The sequence below is a fragment of the Gorilla gorilla genome, chromosome 6, assembly GCF_029281585.2.
Source record: "Gorilla gorilla gorilla isolate KB3781 chromosome 6, NHGRI_mGorGor1-v2.1_pri, whole genome shotgun sequence".
NCBI lineage: Eukaryota > Metazoa > Chordata > Mammalia > Primates > Hominidae > Gorilla > Gorilla gorilla.
This window is the reverse complement of record NC_073230.2, coordinates 122508351-122532527: the sequence shown is the minus strand read 5'-3', so window position 1 is coordinate 122532527 and position 24177 is coordinate 122508351. Positions and strand designations below refer to the sequence as shown.

Below are 24177 nucleotides of genomic sequence, written 5' to 3'. Positions count from 1 at the left end.
ATGTGGAAGAAATGTTATTACCTAGCTTTGGAAGAGCTGAATAGATCTGGCTAACTGAGAATATTCAATAACTATTTTAATAATTTATCATTCACATGCACACTAATAAAAGTGCCAGTGAGAATTCGTTTTCCTATATGGATTTGAGAGCCAGAAATTAGGACAAAGGATTCATCGTACCCCAAGAAGCTTTTGCTTTATTCCACTAAATTTGTCCAATCAAGCAACCAGTCTCCTAAGCAGCCTGAAAAAAAATGAAATAATCATCCTTCACTTTTTTGTAGAGACATTATAAGTATTTTAAACAAAATGTATTCAATTGTTAAGTAGGCAAAATTTGCTCATTAAAAATGAATAAGCATTTTAGCCATATAGATGAACAATTTGACACATAAAATATTAGAACAAAAGGCTGTTTCAGAATTTCCAAGAACATACAAATTAAACAAGTTGGCATTAGTTCAGCAGTACCAACACATAATGCAGATGTACAGATCACTGAAGGCCCTTTAACTAAATCCTGTAAACATACAATTCCTTGGTCAAGTAGTTTAGCTGACCCATGCATCTTTGGAGCCAGAGTCTGTAGGCAGGCTGGAGGAATGATACAGAACAGACATGGAAAGAGGGTGGATGTCTAATAGTCGGAAGTCAGGAGAAATCAGTATCAGAGAAAGATTCTAGAGGAATATTCTGTGGAGATAATGCAGGCTGTCTTTACTAAAAATTCCTAGAAGAGTTCCAAAGAGCACTCTTCTTAATATTTAGCTTCATTTTCTTAACAAACATCAGCTAGAGAACAAGCCTGATTGGTGAGATTGACAAACATTACTCAGTTACTGCAATTTTTGTAACTGAGCTAGGTAATTGAAAAATGTTTTCAAAAATATTTTCAAATACACAAACATCTTCTTTACAGCTCTTAGCACTGCTCCCCCTCTCTGCCTTCACCTCAATGTATTTGTACTTTTTGTTTTTAAGAGACAGAATCTCTCTCTGTCACCCAGACTGGAGTGCAGTGGCACAATCCTTGCTCACTGTAACCTGAACTCCTGGGCTCAACCGATCCTCCTGTCTTAGTCTCTTGAGTAGTTAGGACTATAGGCGCCCACCATCACACCTGGCTAATTTAATTTTTTTTTCTTTCTTTTTTTGTGGAGACAGAGTCTCGTTAAGTTGCCCAGGTTGGTTTTGAACTCCTGGCCTCAATTCTCTCACCTCTGTCTCCCAGTGCTGGGATTACAGGCATGAGCCACAGTGCTCCAGCTATTTGAACTTTCATAAAGGGAACCCAGAACAGAAGAGGGATGAAAGCAATTGTGGGGCTGTGCAACACTAAAGATCAGGTGATATGGTTCATTCAGAGTGGACATGAGAAAAGGAAATCAGTTTTGACAAGGATTTTACAATAATTGAGCTGGATGTGAAATTCAGTTGGGTGCAGGAAGAATTTTGACTGAGAAAACACCATAACCCTGAAGTTTACCTTCAGGAGTCATTGCCCTGCACCTGCGTCATCTGGGAACTCCCAGGGCCCTGGCATGCCTTTCCTCCCCAGACTATTCCAGCCATGCTCCCTTTCTTTTCTGACTTCTCCTTCTGCTTCTCATCCTCCTTCTATTGATCTTTTCTCTGATATGGAAATGGAAAGTCTTTCAGTCTCCTTTGCCTCACTTTGTGACTAAGTATATTAAGTTTTGCTTAATATGAGAGTCAACATCTCAGCAATTCAAATTCATTCTATTGTCCACCAACACTAATGACATGTTTATTTTCTCATAAAATTGTTTTCCCCTTAGCATAAAAGTAACATATTCATGAATTCTTTAAAAAACAAAAATCTGTTATATACCTAATATTTTATATCCTGCAATATTTTTAAAAATTTTAATGGCTGTATTGCTTTTCATTATATTCATGTATTATAGTTCAGATTATAATATTCTAAAATCATACAGTTGTAATATTATAAAAACATCCCCAAGTTTGGAGTGTGACACTTCTTGATTTGTATCTCCCACATAGGAAAATAATCAGAGGCAACTAGTCATAGAAAAGAGCTTTCCCATCCAAAGATAATCATAATATTATTATGAGGGGTGATATTGGGGTTTGCACAACACAGCACAGTAGCCATTCTTTGGGGTCAGGGCAACGTAAAGAGGTCCACCAACAGACCCCTTAGGCCAAAGATTTCCCAATTGTGCTCCCCAAGTCTCATGTGAAGAAGACAGTAGTAGTGGGATTACTGGAAAATATTTTTAATGTGTCCAACACCTTAAGCAGATATACACATAAAGGCAAAATGAACTAAGAAAAGTAGCAATGTTTTTTGGCTTTTCTGATACTAGCTAACTCATGCTGTTTAGAGTTTGTGACTGGCATTTATATGTAAGTAATTAATAAACATTTTAGAAAACAATTGCTTAAACAGTTTGAGGTAGACAAGTCTTTCGTGTACTATAAAGCCTAATTATTTTCTATAATGAAAAGAAATGATTAGGAGTCACTAACTTTGGAGGAATTCTAAAATAAATACTCATAGGTTTTGGTTCAGCCTTTAAATACATTTATTTGTGAAAACTTGGCTTAGACATCTCCTGGATGTCTTGCAGCAGGAGTGACAATGTATTTGGCCACCTGTTGCAGGAGAGAGAGCATGAGGACTGGGATTCAAGAAAATGAATGTGGAAGGGAGATGCCCAAAAAGTTTGCTTAGAATAAAAACAAAAAGTTCATCAGGTCCTGGTGGCCATGTTCACACAGTGTTTGAAACTCAGATGATTTCAGGTCACAGAACATTATATCCTTAAAAGAGCAGAAGTAATCAAGAAAATAAAAATAGTAAAGTACAAGTGATATTGTAGAAAAAGCATTTCGTTGGGTTATATTCTGGAATCTGAAAATAGGGTGACTGGGTTTTTTATTCCAGTTCCATCACTTACCAGTGATGTGATTTTGAGTAAGCTACTGAATTTCTTTGTTCTGTTGACCCCTTTATAAAAGGTGGATAATAATATTTAATTCATAATGTTCTGAGTTTTACATACCTGCTTACAACTATTAAGTACTTAAAAGGGACTTACTATGACTATACTGCTATTATTATTTTATGAATAACTTTGGAGGGTTACTTAACTTTTCTCTTTTTTTTAATGTAAAATGAGTGGCTTTGACTAGATAGTCTATTAACATCCTCTATAACTTCCTAGATGATCACTGAGATACTTTTGAAGTGCTCATGGTTTTAAAATATTTCATAAATGAGAACATACTAAAAAATAAATCTAACAGGAACTGAGTTAGTAAGACTAGGAACTCCATTTCTCAATGTGCTGAAATTTGCCTCTTCATCACTAGTGTTGTGTTTTTGTGCATTTCATTGTAAGATTACAAGTTTTTTTTTAATAAGTGAATCATCTGTATCATTTTCCTGACTTCAAAATGTCAGTCTTGGCCAGCCAATCTTCCTCATCTTGCCCATCCAAAGTTTCCATATGTTTATGTTTACAACAAACAAATTGTTTTATGTTTAGAATAAAATAATACATTTTAAAATGTATTGTTTTTTAATTAGAAGCCTGCCCTAGATACTAGAGAGTTGGTACAACTCAATTACAAAGATTGGTAATTGCTAGGTCAAACTTACCTAGATCCTAGGCAGAGGCTGTGATAAAAGTTAGCATAGCCAGATGAGAACTGACCTCTGCTTCAGATGGGATTAAAAAAAATTCAATAGTGAGTCAGTGGTATTCTCTCTCTAAAAAATACCAGCATATATTTTCCTGTTTAGTGCGATGACCTATAAATGTTTTTGTGGCATTCAGCCAGGAGAGACTCAGCCATGGACTCATACATGGGGTAGTCATCAATCCTTCTTTTGCTGTCTGAATGTGAGATTTTCAAACCTCTCCAGCAGAATAAAAAGTGAAATAAATTGCCAGGTTTAAATTTAATACCTAGTTCCCATGCTGAATAATTATGGCTGTGCTGGAAACCTTGATAGAGTGAGTGGTAATGAGTAGCCCAATCTATAATGTGTAATGTATCAACTAAAACTTTAAATTGGATTCTTTCAGAAGGCTTTGCTTCTATGTGACTGTGAAATATGAAAGGCATGAGGCACCAAAACCAGAATACTAAAGTCTCAGTCCACTTCCTCCAAGAATACATACTGATGCAAACACACATACATACATAATTAAAATAACAGAATGACATTATGATTTTGTTGAGAAAATATGAGCAAACTCAAATATAAGTAATTCACAGAAATGTAGACATGAAGAACTTTTGCATAGGGTTTCAAGGTAAAAAGGGAAAGAAGCAATACATAGTATTTTGAAATTCTCTGCATAGTAGACTCTGAAGCCAGTCTTATCTTGACACCCTCTGCTTAAAACCCTTCAGATACTCTCTAGCACCACCGGAATGTTTATTTCCTTTAATAAGCCATAATTTCTCATCTCTCATCTTTTCATGCATGTACACATACATACATGCATGCATGCATCCACTCATTCATTCATTTATCTATTATAGAAACAGGTATAAGTCTCTTCTAATGTATGAAGTAATGGGCTAAGAGTTAGGAAAACAATAGTGAACTGATAGATATACAACCTGTCTTCTTTGAGTTTAATCTATTGGGAGTCATATAAATTAATCAAATAGTGACACAAAAAATGTGAAAATACATATGTAGCCAGTTCTTTGAAAGAGAGATACATGGTACATTGAATATGGGGCATTTAACATAGTCTGGAGTTTTCAGGGGGAAAAAAGCAAATACAAAAGCCCTGTTGTAGGAAGAAACATCGTACATTTGAAGAACTACAAAGGGAAAACTGGAATCTAGTGATTATGGAGGCATAAAAGAGATGGAGGTAGGTGATAAGAGAAGTAAGGTTTTGTTTTGGTATTTATCCTAAGAGTACTAGGAAGATCATTAATGTGTTTTAGGGAAGGGATTCTTTTGATCAGTTTTGTATCCTAAATCAAGAGTTGATGAATTATGGCCCACATGTCAAATCTGACCTACTGCCTATTTTATAAATAAAGTTTTATTGCAACATAATCATATTTGTGTTCATACACTTAGCACATTCTCTATGGATGCTGTTGAGCTAAATGGTGGAACTGACTAGCTGCAAGAGGTTTCAAGTCCTTCAGAGCTGAAAATACTTACCATCTGTCCTTTCACAGAAAAACTTTGATGACCCATATTCTAGAATATTACTGTGGCTTTTAGATAGAGAATAAATTTGAGGAGGCAAGAACAGATATGGAAATATCGATTTAAAGAATGTTGTTTTTAGTAGCACAATCCAGACCTGATAGCTTGAACTAATTTAATTGATGGTGATATAGAGGTACTTATGGATATGAGAAAGATTTAAGAAGTAAACTGGGCATAAATTGATGAATGAAGAGGGGGCTTTAAGGATGAGTTTTAGGTTTATGTCTTGTACTGATAGATGGATGATAATGTCATTTGCTGAAAGTGTATCAGATTTAGGAGGAAGATTATAAATTTAATTTCTGACATGTTGAGTTTTAGTTGTCTTGAAAGCATCCAAGAAGAGATGTAAAGTTCTTAGTTGGGGTTGTAGCTTAGATAATAAATCTGAGCTAGACATAAACATGTGTGATCATAAGAAAAGCCATTGGTGTGAATGAGATTGCCTTCAAAATATTGCCTACAAAGAGAAATGAAGTACAAGTCTTAAGGAACTCCAGTGCTTCTGAGCTAGGTAGAATGAGATGTCCTGCAAACAGAACTGGAGAAGGAATATGTTACAAAAGTGGAAAGAAAAAGTGTTTCTTTCAGAGAAGACTACAGAAAAGAATGTTTTAAGAAGAGCACAATGCTTAACTGTGGGCAAGCACTGATCAAAAAGTCCATTGAATGTATGACATCAGAAATTTTTGGTGGCTTAAGGGAGATTTGCTAAGTGCAGTGATGGATGCTGAAGCCAGACTCAGGTAAGATCCAAATAGAAATTGAAAATATATAGACAGGTTGTATAAGCAATGCTTTAAAACTGTATGTGAAGAAGGAGAAATATTTGGTATCTCCATCCCACCGAGGCTAACTGGTAAACTTAGGGAACGCTTTTTTTCTTGCAAAGATTTCTATGATATTCCACTTTTACTCACAAGACTGTATTAGGGGCTTCTCTCATAAATTCCCACATTATTAACTCTTTATAACTTATTAACTCTAATATTGTCACATATTTATACTGTTTGTCGTTGATAATCTCTTCCTATTCAGTTGTAACCCACTTGAATGGTAGTGTTAAGTCATTTCTACAGTTGTACCCTTAGCACTTAGCTTTCGGTATCAGTTTATTTTAAAAGCAGAATAACAAAGAAAGTAACAGACTTCCCAGAATCGTGTGTGTGTGTGTGTGTGTGTGTGTGTTTGTGTGTGTATGTGTACCCAGATCATTTATACATTGGTTTTGTTTTGAAGTTTTCATTTATTTATTATTAATTTTCTTTGTTTTTATTTGACATAAAATTGTCCATATTTGTAGCATAGAATATGGTGTTTTGACATGTGTGTACAGTATAGAATGGCTAAATTAAGTTAATTAACTATCCATTACCTCACATACTAATGTTTTTATTGTGGTGAGAACATTTAAAATCTACACTCAGCAATTTTTAAGTATACAACACATTGTCATTAACTATAGTCACCATGTTGTACAGTAGATCTGAATTATTCTTCCTGTCTAAATTAAATTTTGTATCCCACCATCACCAGACTGCTGCTACTCCCTGCTTCTATAACTTCAAATTTTTTTAGATTTCATTCACACAGTATTTGTCCTTCTGTGTCTGGTTTATCTTACTTAGCTTAATGTCCTCTATGTTCATCTGTGTTGTCACAACTGATAGGATTTCCTTCTCTTATAAGGCTAAATAATGTTCAGTTGTGTATATGTACCACACTTTCTTTATCCATTCATCCATTGATGGACACTGAGGTTCATTCCATATCTTGGCTATTGTGAATAATGCTGCAATGAACATGGGAGTGCACATATCTCTTCCACATACTGACTTTGTATTGATCCAACTTACTAATTCAGCATGCTTTGAATATGTACCCAGAAGTGGAATTAATAGAGCATACAGTAGTTCTATTTTTAATTTTTTTGTGGAATCTCCATACTGTTTTCTATAATGGCTATACTACTTTACATTCCCACCAACAATGTATAAGTGTTCCTTTTTCTACACATCTTCACCAACACATATTTTATCTTTTTTTGACAGTAGACATTCTAACAGTTATGAAGTGAATCTCATTGTGGTTTTAATTTACGTTGTTTTCTGGTGATTAGTGATGCTAAGTATTTTTCATATACCTGCTGGCCATTTGTATATCTTCCTTTGAGAAATGTTTTTTCAGGTACTTTGTCCATTGAATCAGGTTATTTATTATTTTGCTGTTGAGTTGTCTGAGTTCCTCATATGTTTTAGATATTAACTCCTTGTCAGATGTATAGTTTGCAAATATTTCCTCCCATCGCATAGGTTGTTGCTTAATTCTGTTGATTGTTTCCTTTCATATATTGATATAGATTTAAGCATAAAAGAAAATGCTCAGTCATAAGAAAATAATTAGCCTAAATTTTTTTGTTTTAACCCAAATGTTTGAGACTGTCTTTTTATTGTTGGTATAACAAAAATTATGAAATTAGCTAAAATTTAAATCCTTAAAATTTAAAATACTTAATAACCTACTAATGATTGGTAATTACCATTGATTAATTCTATGAAAAGTATTCTTTTTCTCAGTTGGACTAATTATTAGGAGCAGAACTCCCCATATGTATCCTTTAATAGGCTGAAGCATGTACAATTTTCCCAAATATGAAAATTAAAACTTTATTTGACATAAATTCTTTAGGCTTTTTCAGCTGAGGTCAAGTATATGAAAAATCAGTTTAAAAGCGTATTTCATACAAATCTAGAAGTGACAATACAGAAAGCAGTATCTTTCTGTAAAAACTTACAAATTGCCAACCAAGTAATAGGGTAGATACTATTTTTGAAGGCAAGGTTTTTTATACTGGAGAATGGCATATTTTTTTTTTTTTTGAGACGGAATTTCACACTTGTTCCCCAGGCTGGAGTCCAATGGCATGATCTTGGCTCACTGCAACCACCATCTCCTGGGTTCAAGTGATTCTCCTGCCTCAGCCTCCTGAGTAGCTGGGATTACAGGCATGCACCACCACACCCAGCTACTTTTGTATTTTTAGTAGAGGGGGGGTGTTTCACCATGTTGGCCAGGCTGGTCTCGAACTCCTGACCTCAGGTGATCCACCCACCTCGGCCTCCCAAAGTACTGGAATTACAGGTGTGAGCCACCACACCTGGCCGAATAACATGATTTTTAACTGCAGGAAATTTACTTTCTCCTTATACTTTATATTAGAAGAATAGAAGTCATCTACATATCAGCTATCACTTCAGATATGAGGAATCATAGTGGACTCCCAGGCTACTGCTAGAAATATCACATAAATTCCTTTTCAGAAGGATTTGGCCTGATTCATATAGAAGGCAATGGTGTGGCTGCTTATGCAATTAGGAGTAAATTAGGACTAAATTAGGACTTTCCCAGCCACAAACAGCACTAAAAAAGCTAGAGAAGCACCCCCGATTCTCCTTGCGGTTGATGAATACCCAATGCAATGCCTTGGATTCTGAAGTCAGTTATGCCCTGCTTCAAGGAGTTCTCAGTAATCTTATTAAACATTGACAAGACCATGTTGTAAGGGAAGCATTTCTAAGGTGAGAAATCAGATTTGTAACTTTCAGAAAACAGAATAAACTTATTTCAGGTGTGATAAGTAGGATTATTTATTGGGACATATTTGTGCCTTCAAGGTAAAATACTTCAAGCAGGAAAACCAGGGTTGTTGATTCCTTTCTATATTTTTAGGTTTCTTGTAGAACTATTTCAATTAAGATATTAAAAGAAATGACAAATTTATTTGAATATCTGTATACTAGGCTTTTTCAAGTTTTATTTTAAATGAACAAATGTGTGTAATAAAATTTGTTTCCATGTACTTTGATATGTCAAAGGGAATTGAGAAAATCATATTCTATAGTGTTACTTTTACTTTTGAGCTTTCTATTGTTAAATTAGAATTTATATATAACATCAATTTATGATGATGTTAGGTGTTTAGAAATATTTTCATGGAACAAACAGCAGATGTTGAAATAAATTATAAAAAAGATATTCACTTTACTACTAGAAAGGACTTATTGATCTACAGTTATAAAACTCATCAGTGCAATTTTTAAATAAGTAAGAAAAATTCAGCTATGATTCTCAGGTAAAGCATTTAATTAAACGCAGTGTTTAACACGTAAAATTTATCAGTGAGTGATTTATAGGAAAAACTGTGTAATATGAAAATTATAATATCAGTTAAAGTAAAGCAACTTTGTACTTAAAGTTAAGTGACTACTTGAAAATTTTTGCCAATATTGAGTTCATAATACATTATAATCAGTACCTGATGCTAATATATAAATATTTAAATATATTTATTGAAAATCTACCCATTAAAAACTTAAAATTAAAATATATTTCTTTAAAAATTCTTTATTAAATGTCATATTCAATAAAATTAAAAACATCTCATATTTCATGAAAATTTAAAAAATCTTTTCCAGGTTTACTGTATTTAAAATGGAAAAGTTAATTTATAATTATGTTTTTTTAAAAGCTATTCAATAATATCAAATAAAGTAGGTCAATGTCAAATTTATTAATGATAAAAATGTGTTAATACAAATTCCAATATAAATATTAAAATATAATTGTAAGACATCTCATGGATAAGTAAAATAAAGTACTTTACACAACCTTAAAAGTTTTCAGTACTTAAAGTTCCCATTGCATATCCAACACTGAGTTCTACAACACATTTGAACATCACCAGTGCTGTAGGAAAAAACACAGCCTCTGTTTTTAAATGGCCTCCGTCCAGTGGTAGAGGCAGAGCTAAATTTAGGAATGATTATATCAGCCATAGGGATTATATCAAAAGCTCTAGAGTGCACAGGAGGCCTGACATTTGAAAAGATTTTAAATATAGCATGCTATCTTCTCTTGTTGCCATATATAGAGATGCCATAAGATAGTTGTCTAATTGCAAAAGAAGTAATTGTATGTTTTAGTGTGAAAAGTCTTACAGTTTGGAATATGGGAAAATACAATTTAAGACTTGCAGCTCCACACATGCAATGCATAATAAATGTCAAGAAAACTTGTCAAGTAAATTAAAAGGCAAACTGTTGAAATTTTCCTGTTTAGAAAACCATTGATAAATTGTCTTTAATTTTCATTTAGCATTTTCTAACCTACACTGGTATTCTATTGTCTTCCTACAATGTTATTTTAATTAAATTCCTAAGTGGGAAAAGTATTTTTGAAGATAAGTTACAAAAACATTGCTGAATTTAAATACTGTGAAAATGAAACAAAATTTACATAAATGAAGCAGATGGTAAGAATAGTAATAGTATTTGAGAAAAATAATTTTCTGAAATTTGGCTACAAATTTTCTTACAAAAAAGCAATAATTTAAGGTAACTTTATTTTTATATAATTTCATGGTTACATGGATATTGCAGAAATACAAAGCTTTCCTTTATATTATGTTTATATTTACATTTAATATAAATACAATATAAATATTTATTTAAATATAAACATTTATTTCAGTGTAAATATTTAATATAAATATATAAATCTAAATATTTAATATACATATAATAAATACATATTTATATTTCCTTGATCCAGATTTATCAATTGTTCACATTTTATCTATTTTCTACATATATATATTTAGATAATTATAGATTTATATGTACTTAAATGCATGCCCATTATTTTGTGTAGATCATTTGAGAGTAAGTTTAGAGATATCATGCTTTACCCCTATGTAATTCACTGTGAATTTCCTACAAACAAGGACATTTTTTTTTTCTGAGACGGAGTCTCACTGTGTCACCCAGGCTGGGGTGCAGTAGTGTGATCATGGCTTACTGCAGCCTCGACCTCCTGCACTGAAGTGATCCTTCAACCTCACTGAGTAGCTGAGACTACAGGTGCACGCTGCCGTGACTGGCTAATTTTTTATTTTTAGTAGAGACAAGATCTTGCTATGTTGCCCTGATTGGTCTCAAATATCTCAGGTCAAGTGATCCTCCTGCCTCAGACTACCAAAGTGCTGGGACTTGCCTGGCCAACATTTTCTTAATGTAACCACAGTAAAGTAATCAAAATCAGTAAATTTACCATTGTTATGATTCTACCAGCTAACTCATAGTCCAAATTCAAGTTTTATCAATTATCAAAGTATAATCCTGTATAGCTATTTCTTTGTCTGGTCTAGGATCCAATCCAGGATCACAAAACAGTCAGTTGTTTTGTCTTTTCAGGTGCATATATTTGGACATTTTGTCCTCTTTCTTCATCTTTCCTGACCTTGATACTTACAAAGAATATGGGCAAATTATTTTGTGTAATATCCCATAGTTTGGATTTGAATATTTCCTCATTATTAGATGGATACTTATATATTTTTGGCAGAAGTATCACATATTTGGTTTTGCTTTCTTTCCAGTGAAACTTGTCAGGAGGCACACGATGTTGATTTGTCATAATATTGTTAATTTTGACATTGATCACTTTGATAAGATGGTGTCCACTGTGTGCATACTATAAAGTTACTTCTTTCTCCTTTGTAATTAACAGCTAATCTGTGTGGAAAGATTTTTAACATGAAACAATTATTCTGTTATTCATCAAAATTTTACCCACTATTTGTATCTATTGATGATGTTTTAGCTCCATCATTCCTTTGACATTGTTTGTATGCTTTCTAACATAAAAAGGAGATTTTTCTTCTTATTATTGAGTCAGTATATATCTATGAATATCGACTTTATTCACTATTGTCCATTAATCTCATTATTTCGTTCAATGTGCAAATGTCCCAGATTTGGCAAGCTGAAGCACATTCAGGCAATTTTCTATGTTCCTTTGACACAGCCTCATTATTATTTGAGTATTTCCTTACTTTCTGGCACAAGAATTTATAGGTTTATTTTGAAATTTTCTTGCACCTTATCCTAGAATTAGCTACTCCTCTTTTTAAATATTTTTTAATTATACTTTAAGTTTTAGGGTACATGTGCACAACGTGCAGGTTTGTTACATATGTATACATGTGCCATGTTGGTGTGCTGCACCCATTAACTCATCATTTACATTAGGTATATCTCCTAATGCTATCCCTCCCCCCTCCCCGCACCCCATGACAGGCCCCAGTGGGTGATGTTCCCCTTTCTGTGTCCAAGTGTTCTCATTGTTCAATTCCCACCTATGAGTGAGAACATGGAGTGTTTGGTTTTTTGTCCTTGCGATAGTCTGCTGAGAATGATGGTTTCCAGCTTCATCCATGTCCCTACAAAGGACATGAACACATCCCTTTTTATGGCTTCATAGTATTCCATGGTGTATATGTGCCACATTTTCTTAATCCAGTCTGTCATTGTTGGACATTCGGGTTCGTTCCAAGTCTTTGCTATTGTGAATAGTGCCACAATAAACATACATGTGCATGTGCCTTTATAGCAGCATGATTTATAATCCTTTGGGTATATACCCAGTAATGGGATGACTGGGTCAAATGGTATTTCTAGTTCTAGATCCTTGAGGAATCACCACACTGTCTTGCACAATGGTTGAACTAGTTTACAGTCTCACCAACAGTGTAAAAGTCTTCCTATTTGTCCACATCCTCTCCAGTACCTGTTGTTTCCTGACTTTTTAATGATCACCATTCTAACTGGTGTGAGATGGTATCTCATTGTGGTTTTGATTTGCATTTCCCTGATGGCCAGTGATGATGAGCATTTTTTCATGTGTTTGTTAGCCAACAACTGCATAAATGTCTTCTTTTGAGAAGTATCTGTTCATATCCTTCGCCCACTGGTTGATGGTTTTTTTTGTTTTTTTTTCTTGTAAATTTGTTTGAGTTCTTTGTAGATTCTGGATATTAGCCCTTTGTCAGATTAGTAGATTGCAAAAATTTTCTCCCATTCTGTAGGTTGTCTGTTCACTCTGATGGTAGTTTCTTTTGCTGTGCAGAAGCTCTTTAGTTTAATTAGATCCCATTTGTCAATTTTGTCTTTTGTTGCTATTGCTTTTGGAGTTTTAGACATGAAGTCCTTGCCCATGCCTATGTCCTGAATGGTATTGCTTAGGTTTTCTTCTAGGGTTTTTATGGTTTTAGGTCTAACATTTAAGTCTTTAATCCATCTTGAATTAATTTTTGTTTAAGGTGTAAGGAAGGGATCCAGTTTCAGCTTTCCACATATGGCTAGCCAGTTTTCCCAGCACCATTTATTAAATAGGGAATCCTTTCCCCATTTCTTGTTTTTGTCAGGTTTGTCAAAGATCAAATGGTTATAGATGTGTGGTATTAATTCTGAGGGCTCTGTTCTATTCCATTCGTCTGTATCTCTGTTTTGGTACCAGTACCATGCTGTTTTGGTTACTGTCACCTTGTAGTATAGTTTGAAGTCATGTAGTGTGATGCCTCCAGCTTTGATCTTTTGGCTTAGGATTGTCTTGGCAATGTGGGCTCATTTTTGGCTCCATATGAACTTTAAAATAGTTTTTTCCAATTCTGTGAAGAAAGTCATTGGTAGCTTGATGGGGATGGCATTGAATCTATAAATTACCTTGGGCAGTATGGCCATTTTCATGATATTGATTCTTCCTATCCATGAGCATGGAATGTTCTTCCATTTGTTTGTGTCCTCTTTTATTTCGTTGAGCAGTGGTTTGTAGTTCTCCTTGAAGAGGTCCTTCACATCCCTTGTAAGTTGGATTCCTAGGTATTTTAATCTCTTTGAAGCAATTGTGAATGGGAGTTCACTCATGATTTGGCTCTCCGTTTGTCTGTTATTGGTGTATGAGAATGCTTGTGATTTTTGTACATTGATCTTGTATCCTGAGACTTTACTGAAGTTGCTTATCAGCTTAAGGAGATTTTGGGCTGAGGTGATGGGGTTTTCTAAATATACAATCATGTCATCTACAAACAGGGACAATTTGACTTCCTCTTTTCCTAATTGAATACCCTTTATTTCCTTCTCCTGCCTGATTGCCCTGGCCAGAACTTCCAACAGTATGTTGAATAGGAGTGGTGAGAGAGAGCATCCTTGTCTTGTGCCAGTTTTCAAAGGGAATGCTTCCAGTTTTTGCCCATTCAGTATGATATTGGCTGTGGGTTTGTCATAAATAGCTCTTATTATTTTGAGAGCTACTTCTCTTAAGAGTGATGCTTCCTTTTAGTCAAGAGTAATATTTAGAATAAAAAGGTCTGAGTACCAAGTGTGCTCCAGTTCTCTAAGTGTGCTTATGACTGACACATGTAGAACCTTTTAGTTAATAAACACACAACTATACACACTGTTACACATATTCGAACACACACACACATATACAATCTATAGCTGTCTGTCTCTCTTTCTAAAGGCATACATTTCTACTGATACCACCGTTTCCAATACAAGCTCATAGAATAAGACTTATTCCTCCATATTTTCTTATTAGTAACTCATAGTGGTTTTATAATTCTACCCTCCCACCAGAATGTTTCAGAGTTAATCCTTGCCAGCATTTTATATTGTTATTCTTTTATTATTTTAGCCATTCCAGTGGTTAAATAGTGCTGTCTTTGTGGTTTAACTGACATTTCTCGAGTGTCTAATAATGTTGAACACCTTTTTTATATGCTTGTTGGCTATTGGCATATTTTCTTTGTGAAATATCTGTTCATGTTTTTGCCCACTTTCACTCAGTCATCTTTTTAATTATTGTGTTGTTTTGTATGAGTGCATTATATTTTTTGTATTCTGTGTAGTGTTCTTTTTCAGCTGTCTCATATTTTATTATAGCCTGTGGTTGACTCTTCCAATTTCTTGATTAGTAGAAGTTCTTTGTTTTCTTTTTAATGAAGTCTAATTTATCAACTTTTGTCTTAATGTTGAAGGTTGTTGTTATTTGTGTTCTTCTTTAGAAATTTTTGCCCACCTCCTTTTTCTTGTTTAAGCAGATAAAGGCACTTTTCCTTTTTCTTCAGATTTTATGTTTAACTTTGTGAAACATCTCAAAATATTTTTACATATGCTATAAAATAAGCTTTCCCCCATATAAATTGTTCCAGCACCATTTGTTGGAAATCCTTTCTTATTCCTCTGTTGTATCGCTAGGGATGTCTGTTTAAAATCAATTGACTATATATGTATGAGTCTATTTCTCAATTCTGTTCTTCTGTGAACAATGCACTCTTTTGACTACTTTACTGTTATTATAAAAATTGAAGTCAGATTAATTTCTCCAAATTTGTTCTTCTTCAAGATTGTTTGGCTATTTCATGTCCATCACATTTCCATATGAATTATAAAGTCATCTTGTTAATTTCTATTTTAAAAAAATTTGCTAGGATTCACCTTACCTGGTCATTTTCTATTTCTGTTACCTTTCATTTTCTAACAAGAAGAGAAACAACAAAAAGTAAAATAAGAATTACTTTTACTTATATCTAAATTTAAGGAAATTTTTTTTTCAGTGTGTCCTAAGACCTTTGAGTAAAGTCTTCTTTAAGTTTTTCAAATTTTATACAGTGGTAGGAACACATATTGGTTGGAAAATGTGAAGGTATCATAGAAAGGTATCACTGGCAGTCATCTGTAACTTTTGTTTTCTCAATGTAATTTCAGAGGCAGAATAGTTTGTGCCAATATTATTTTTAAACTGCTTTCTAAGTTTATAGAACATGTGATTGAAAAATTGTTTTTAAGCAATATTTTTGACAGAATTAAATTTGGACTGTTATGTTAATAATTCATTCTTCAGAATTAAGAAGTTAATTCAATAAATAAAACAGAAAGGTAGTTAAGCAAGATAACTTTTTCATATAAATAACCTTGTGATTTCAATATTCCTCTTGGTTAATATGTGGGTCTCAAATCATATGAGAACCCAAACAAACAAACAACACTAGTCAGCAAAAGTCTATACAAGAACTATCCATAATGTGTTTCACTTGATAGGATCTTTTCCCCAAATTTTCTGTTCCCAATACTGCTAAGGAAAGTGTCTTTTTAAATGAGGACCTAAAAACTTAGATCAAAACTTCAAAAAGATAGGGATGCCATGAGCAGAGCTATTCATGGCAACTTTAGATCCTAATCATTCAAACCAAATCCTGCCTTCTCTTCTATCCTTTTGCTGTCTTGATAGTTCTAGAATAATAACATCACAGGAATGGGACAATGGAAACTTAAAAGTCATACAGCTTGTTAATTCCAAATGCTTTTCCAATAGCTATATCACAGTAAAATTTTTGGTGCCATGGAGAAAATAAAAAAGTTAGAAAAAAGTGGTAAATCTTTCATAAAGTTAAATGTATCTTTTCATTCTGTACCCTTTTTGTTTTTATGATATTAAAATATGTTTTACTTCATGAAATTATAATGAAATTGTTAAATAGATATAGATATACGTACACACTTAGTTGTTAAAATGCAAAGTTGGTTGTAGATCACTAAATGTAGGAGAGGTAATATTGTGAATGCCCTGGAACTTCTGATTTTTAACACAAGCTTTCTCTCTCCTCAATGAATGCTAGACTGTCCCTTATAACATTCATGACAGTCATAATTGTATCAGGTAGATTATAAAGCTATAAGAACAAAAGTCAGAGTTTGTCTTACATATTCTCATGCTATGAAGTAAGCTAATACAAGTACTGCGGTAACTCCATCAGAGTTGAGCTGATTGTCCAGAGTCCATTTTCTCATGTGCTTTTATGAGCCAGATAGTCCCTACTGTTCATGAGGTGTCATAGACAATAATTACTAATACAGGGAATGCAAATTAGGTAAAAAACTATCCTGATACACCCCAGCCTTCTCAAAACAGGACAGGAAGAAGTCCACTTCAATCACTCAAAGAAACAATCAGCCAGAGGTTAGTGGCCTAAGAACAAAATATAGCTTTGAAACTAGAAAGATAAATAAGCTAGAATCTGGGTGATGATTAAGTAAAGCCTATAATCAAGACAGAGGGAGAGAGAGAGAGTATAAATTCAACTTCTTTTATTCCCTAAGTAGCAATAATTTTCTTTACAGAAAATTATGTTTTATTTAGTAAAGTATTTTAAATTTTTGAAAGATGATTTACCCAGCCTCAACTCACAGCATGGTTTGATTTGGAAAGTAATGTCAAAAAAAGGAGATGATTACATTTCTATACTTAAGGAATGAAAGAAAATTTGGGAGAAAAGAAGTCGAGGAGCAGCCTGAGAAGTGGAGAAGGTATGGAGGGGGTCAGGAGAAGTGAGGATTTGAGCAACATGGTGCAGATAGGTGTCTCTTAAAAATTGTATGACAGCCATACACATACCTTGGGAAAAATGTCTGTCCAGTCAGCCTGTGTAGGTAGGCAAAGCTATGGCTGTCCTGGGGTATCCTTACAGAGGTTCTCATAGAAATACTGGCTTTAATAGCCCACATGATAAGCTGATCACATTGAGATATTACTACACTGAAAAACAGTTATTAAATTGTCTTCTGTCTTTTTAAGTATGGAAAACTAAAGTCTGAATTTAAACAGATTGCCATTCCTTCAAAGAAAACCCAATTTTCTGGTTTAATCTGTATAAGATTTCTTCCTCCGACCTTACAAAATAAAAAGTGTTGCCAATATAAATTATTTTCAGAAACAAAAATCTCTTTTGAACTTCAAGGTATAATCTTTTTTACCTCCATCAAATTTTCTGAAATTATTTCTTTCACTCTTTTGTTCTGTTGTAAAGGTCTTCCTTTTTTTGTTTAAACCAGCATACTTATAACTTCTAGATGGGATCTGAATTCTCTCATCTGCCTTTATAACATTTTTTCTTACCACATTCACTTATTTTTCTTTATTTTTCCCCATACCGTGAAACAGAGCCCTAGCATGCTCTCCATATCACTAAATCAAAGCAATGAATTTTAGTATCAGCTCTGTATGTTTTTCTTCTAATGTTCATTTTAGGTCTACTATTACTCTGTTTTCCCTTAGTATTTTTCTGTATCTCATCTTTTTATTTTACCTTGTATTCTCTTAAAGTTGTTTCCTTATGGATTTCTGACCTTACTTCAGAAGCTATTTTTCCTTATTGGAAATTTCAGGTTTTTTAAAAAGGAAACTTTACTTGGTTTTTGTAAAAAAATCACTCACCAAATTTTATTATTTGCTTACATATTCAGAGTGATGTTCCTCTTATTCCATTTTCTTGACTATTGGCAAACACTTGTAAGTGAGAAAATAAAAAGGACATATAAAAACATAATGTACTACCACCAGTGTTATCCCTCCTCCTCATATCCATGCACTATTTCTTGCCTTGTTTACTAAAGCTTTCCTTTTCTAAATTATTGTACAAAAATAGGCATGAAGAGAAAAATTATATCAGGTTTTAAAAGAGAAAATTGAAGGCCACAATAGATGGAAAGATGAAAAGAACTTTTAGATACACTTTACTATTCCAGCTCAAACAAAATCTAACCAAGGGTACCAAAATAGCTTGCAAACTTAAATGAAAAAGTCACTTTTTTCTTTTATTATACTTTAAGTTCTGCGATACATGTGCAGAAGGTGCAGGTTTGTTACATAGGTATACACGTGCCATATTGGTTTGCTGCACCCATCAACCCATCATCTATATTAGGTATTTCTCCTAATGCTATCCCTCCCCTATTCCCTATCCCCTGACAGGCCCCAGTGTCTGATGTTCCCCACCATGTGTCCATGTGTTCTCATTGTTCAACTCCCACTTATGAGTGAGAACATGCGGTGTTTGGTTTTCTGTTCCTGTATCAGTTTGCTGAGAACGATGGTTTCCAGCTTTATCCATGTCCCTGCAAAGGACATGAACTCATCCTTTCTTATGGCTGCATAGTATTCAATGGTGTATATGTGCCACATTTTCTTTATCCAGTCTATCATTGATGGGCATTTGGGTTGGTCCCAAGTCTTTGCTATTGTAAATGGTGCTGCAGTAAGCATACATGTGCATGTGTCTTTATAGTAGAATGATTTATAATCCTTTGGGTATATACCCAGTAATGGGGTTGCTGGGTCAAAGTCACTCACAAAAAATATTTGAGGAATTGTAGAGAACAGAACAGAGGTTGGTTGTAGAGGGCTGATAACCTGGTCTTCAAAAACATTATCCTTTAGACACAACTCTCGTAAATCTGATATAACTTCATTAGAAGTACTTGTGTACTTTATTTTTAAAATTTCATTCATATTAATAATTAATTAACATATATTAGAAGTACTTACAAAGTCTAGAAGTCAGTTCAGATCCAACTGTTTAATAATAGTGGTCATAATCAATTAACCTATTTGGGGGGATCAGGAGATACAAAGGCTAGTAGGGTGTTACTGGGTGAATATCACACATTTCGTAGCAGACTCTGTATAGCACAGTGTATAAGAATAATGACTTTAAAATAAGACTGCTTAAGTCTGATTTCCAGTTCTTCCATGTACTACCTATGTGAGTTTGGGCAAGTTGCCTAACTGCTCTATTCCTTTGTCTCTATAAAGATAATAATTCACTAGTAGCTATTAGGATACTAATAGTTCCAACCCCATATGATGGTTGTGAAAATTAAATAAATTTAAGTATTTAATGGATTTAGATCTAAGTATCTTTCACATAATGTGCCGAAGAAACATAATTGTAATTAGAGTCATTTTGTATTTCATCAAAACATTTAATAAAATCGAAGTAGACTTGTACATGACTGAGAAATATGGGCATAACCCGTCTCATAGAGATAGGTTGAAAGTGGTAGGACACAGGGCTCTTTCTGTTCAATATTTTCAATACACTACATGACCAAACAAATTGAAAATATGAATATAAAATTTTCAGATGACAAATCTGAAAAAACAATACTAGTGAATTAGAAGATTGAATCCAGATTCAAATTGCTGAAGCATAGGCTTAAATCAACAAGTAGAATTGTAGTAGGCATCAACATAAACTTCTGTATGTAGTTTCCGAAGAGTTGACAACAAGAATAAAGGAGATATAAACAAACAGCAATTTTAAAAGTACTTTAACACTTTTAATTCACAGGGGCCTTGAAATGAGCCAGCACTAGTCTATATTTACCACAAGAAATAATATAATTTAAAATCATAGTAATGTAATTACAGTAGTTTCATTGGACTCTATGCCAATTAGATGGTATCTAGAATATTTTGTTCACTAAAATTTTCGTCAGAAACACTAGCAAATTAGAACACTTCACAGAATAGAAATCTTTTGCAAAAAAGTCACTCAAGAGGAAACTTAAAATATGTTGGAAAAAAAGTTTGAAGAAGTTAAAGTTTTTTTCTTATTTAAAAACGTTGATGAGGAAGACAAATTATATGACTTTTAACTCTAGAGGAGAAAACTATCATAGTGGGTCAGTAGATCAAAATTATAGATAGAAAGATTACCTCAATTTAAGGAGGAGTTCTTAACTCACTTTTTTAAAAAAAAAAAAAGAGTCCGGGACTCCATTTCCTATGCTTTTATTATATGACGGGCATTGTCCTACATGCTTACTGTGACCGGGCCTAAATCATCAATACAAAGATATTTTCAGGACAGTGTTTGTTAGTCCCTCTTTATAGATGAGGAAAGTGAGCCTGGAAGTGCTTAAGTAACCAGCCCAGCTAGTATGTGGAAGAACCAGGCTTTGGACTGACATACGCACTAATGACAACGCTGATGCTTTTAATAGCAGTACCAGTGAGTTTCCAATCACTCCCAGTGACCTAGCAGCCTAAACAATGTAAAGTGATTCCTGATTTTTGTGTGTTTGGACTAGGTTGAAGCCTTTTAATTAGTCGTTTGTTCAAACGAAGCTAGCCAAAACCCCTACTATCTGAAGTGGGGCAATAAGAGGAATAGTTGCTCCAGAGCAGGCCATTCAACCCTTCCCCAGCACAGCAGCCCTGGAAGAATCCCTAGAAATTTCCAGAGTGCCAAGAAAACCACAGCAATGATTTACAACTCTATCTATCTGAGTCCACCTGATGACTGAGATTATTGACCTGCTAGTTAGCAACTTCCCACATTCCTAACCTCTGTGCTTCTATCTAACACTTCTACCTCAACATGAAGTAAGTAGAAAATAAGTAGACTTTCCTAGGAAGACACTGAGGACCTCTGAGCTAATGAATATGTTTTAAACATAAGATTGGAAAGTTATGAGGCTATTTTCAACCATCAGAAACCAATAATCTTAGTTTATAAACAAAATATTTATATTGGTTCCTTTTGCTTAGGGTTGAGGATTTAATCATAAAAAAATCTAGTTGCAAGAAACATAAAAAGTAAAAAAATCATATGTGAATATTAAAGACAAACATTATTCATTATAATTATTAATGAAGTGATCCCATTTGCCCAATTAAAACAAAATATCTGATCAAAAATGCAAATGTAGCCAGATGAGTATTGTTGAGAAAATATAATTAAAACCAAAATCTCCCAACCCCAAAATCCTCTCCACAAGGGTAATAGAAAAAGAAAACACTTGTATTATTGAATACGCATTAAACCAGAATGTGATATGCGGTACAGACTATCTGCTAAGAGATTGCCAAGATGGAAAGGAATCTTAACCCCTTATATAGCCAAGCAGATACAAACGATTGCATGCATATTTTCAAGATAAACAATAACTAGTCCTCGAGTAACAAAACTTGACAATATCATTCATCACAAATAGCTTGCCCTAGGTTTACATAGTAATTGGGTTTATCCAGAGGAAAAACAAACTTCTCACATCTTTATGACAGGAGGTAGTTACACAAATTGGAGAAAGGTGCCTACCAAAGTTAGGCTCCCACCCTTCCACAGAAGCTGGGAGAGGAGGATACTGTTTTCCTTGATGTTTGCATTTCAAAAGGATGGCTCTCAAATCTTTTAGAAAGACATTCCTGGGTCATAAAGCTGACAAAAGGCCTTTCATATCTTTAAAAGGTTGTATATACTTGTCAAAGAGAGGAGAAAATACTTAAAATTATCAGTTGCCTAAAGTAAATGCTCTCCGTTCTCACTCATAAATAGGAGCTAAACAATAAGTACACATGGACGTAAACATGAAAATAATTGACACTAGGGATTCCAAAGGAGGGGTGAGGGTTAAAAAGTTACCTATTGGTTATAGTGTTCACTCTTTGGATGATGGGTACACTAGAAGCCCAAACCTCACCATTATACAGTATATCCATGTAACAAACCCATACATGTACTCCTGAATCTAAAATTTAAAAATAATCTAAAAAATAAAGTAAATATTCTCAGAAAAAGGATGGGGGAAGGGGAATAAGTCTCTTCCTTTATTTTCAAAGGGAAGAATTAAGCCTCTTGTTTTTATTTGTCCTCATAGTATTCAGGGTTATTATTTTTATCATAAAATACGATTTTCTCATAACATGTAAATAAATAGCAAAACTCACAAAGAACATCGAAACTGTGAAAGTATCATTGAATTATGCTGTATAATTCCTTCTCTCATCTCTGGAAAAGCAACACCACGAACATACTTGGATGTGTTCATAATTTTCCTCTCCTGTGCATGTGCATAGACAAACTGATAATCATCTTTTGTTTTGTTTTGTTTTTCGAGACTGAGTTTTGCTCTATCACCCAGGCTGGAGTGCAATGGTGCGATCTTGGCTCACTGAAGCCTCTGCCTCCTGGATTCAAGCACTTCTCCTGCCTCAGCCTCTGGAGTAGCTGGGATTACAGGCGTGTGCCACCATACCCAGCTAATTTTTGTATTTTTAGTGGAGATGGGGCTTGGACTGGACTCCTGACCTTAGGTGATCCACCCGCCTCGGCCTCCCAAGTTCTAGGATTACAGACGTGAGCCACTGAGCCCGGCCTGATAATCATCTTAATAGAAGTAGCCTCCATGGTTTATAATCCCACTCCCTAGTTATTAAATTCTTACTCTAAATAGCTGATATCTAATGGCAGTATTATAATAGTTTGTTTTCCTCTTGCTGCTCATTATTATCATCATCATTGCATGGATTATAATATGTATTCAAGCTTTACAGACTGTACTGTCCTTATCCACAGTCATCCAACTAATTAATTCTTTTCCATCTCAACATTACTTATATAAGCAACATATTTCGCTGATCATAGTGGTTAATTCACCCTGTGATTCAATTGAGGCTGCTCAGGGAATATTTAATTTTTGAAAAGAGATCCTCCATCCAGTATACTTCCAATATTTGAAGCACTTATATCTGTTTCATATTCTCCAGTGCTTTTTGACTTTGGAAATTTTCCTGGACTTCACAGCACATTAAGAAGAATGAATATGACATAAGGGAAAATTACAAGTTTCAATGTTTTGTAAGGTGTAACGGCATATTTTATGGCAATACTGAGATTATTGTACTCCCTAAAGGGAAGTAATAATATAGTTACATATCTTTTGATAGATTGAAATAAATTGCATTAGATAGCCTATACAATTTCTGTGACTTTTTCTTTGTTTCTCTTTTTTTGGAAGAAGGATATTTTAACTTAATTCAGATATTTGCTTCAGATCTGCTTCCTGTTTCTAAAAATTAAGTTTAAGTATTTTTTTTCTAAATGGCATAGACATTGTAACACCAGAATATCTGGTGAGTGTAATAAATTGTCTGATCTCTTAGCCATGTCTTTATACATTCTGACTTGACTGATTTTGTAATTATCCATTTGGTGACCTAGAGTCTAAACTGCAAGGACTGAAGGCCCACATTTACAAACCAGTGTTCTTCCCAGTATGCCAGGGATTGGGAAGCTATTGCTTATGGGCCAAATCCAGCCTGCTGCCAGTTTTTGTATGACTTGCAAGCTAAGAATAGGTTTTATATTTTTGAATAGTTGAAAAAAATATGAGTCATACTTCATGTCACATGAAAATTATATGAAGAGCTAAACTATATTGTGTGACTCTGGATGGCCTTATCATCATCTCTCAGTA

General features: G+C 34.0%; 1 long non-coding RNA gene across 4 annotated transcripts in view; it reads left to right on the top strand.

Annotated features, from left to right (window-relative positions):
* Positions 1-24177, top strand: part of LOC134758943 (uncharacterized) — a 201861-nt gene that overhangs the window by 7195 nt on the left and 170489 nt on the right. The window lies entirely within an intron of this gene.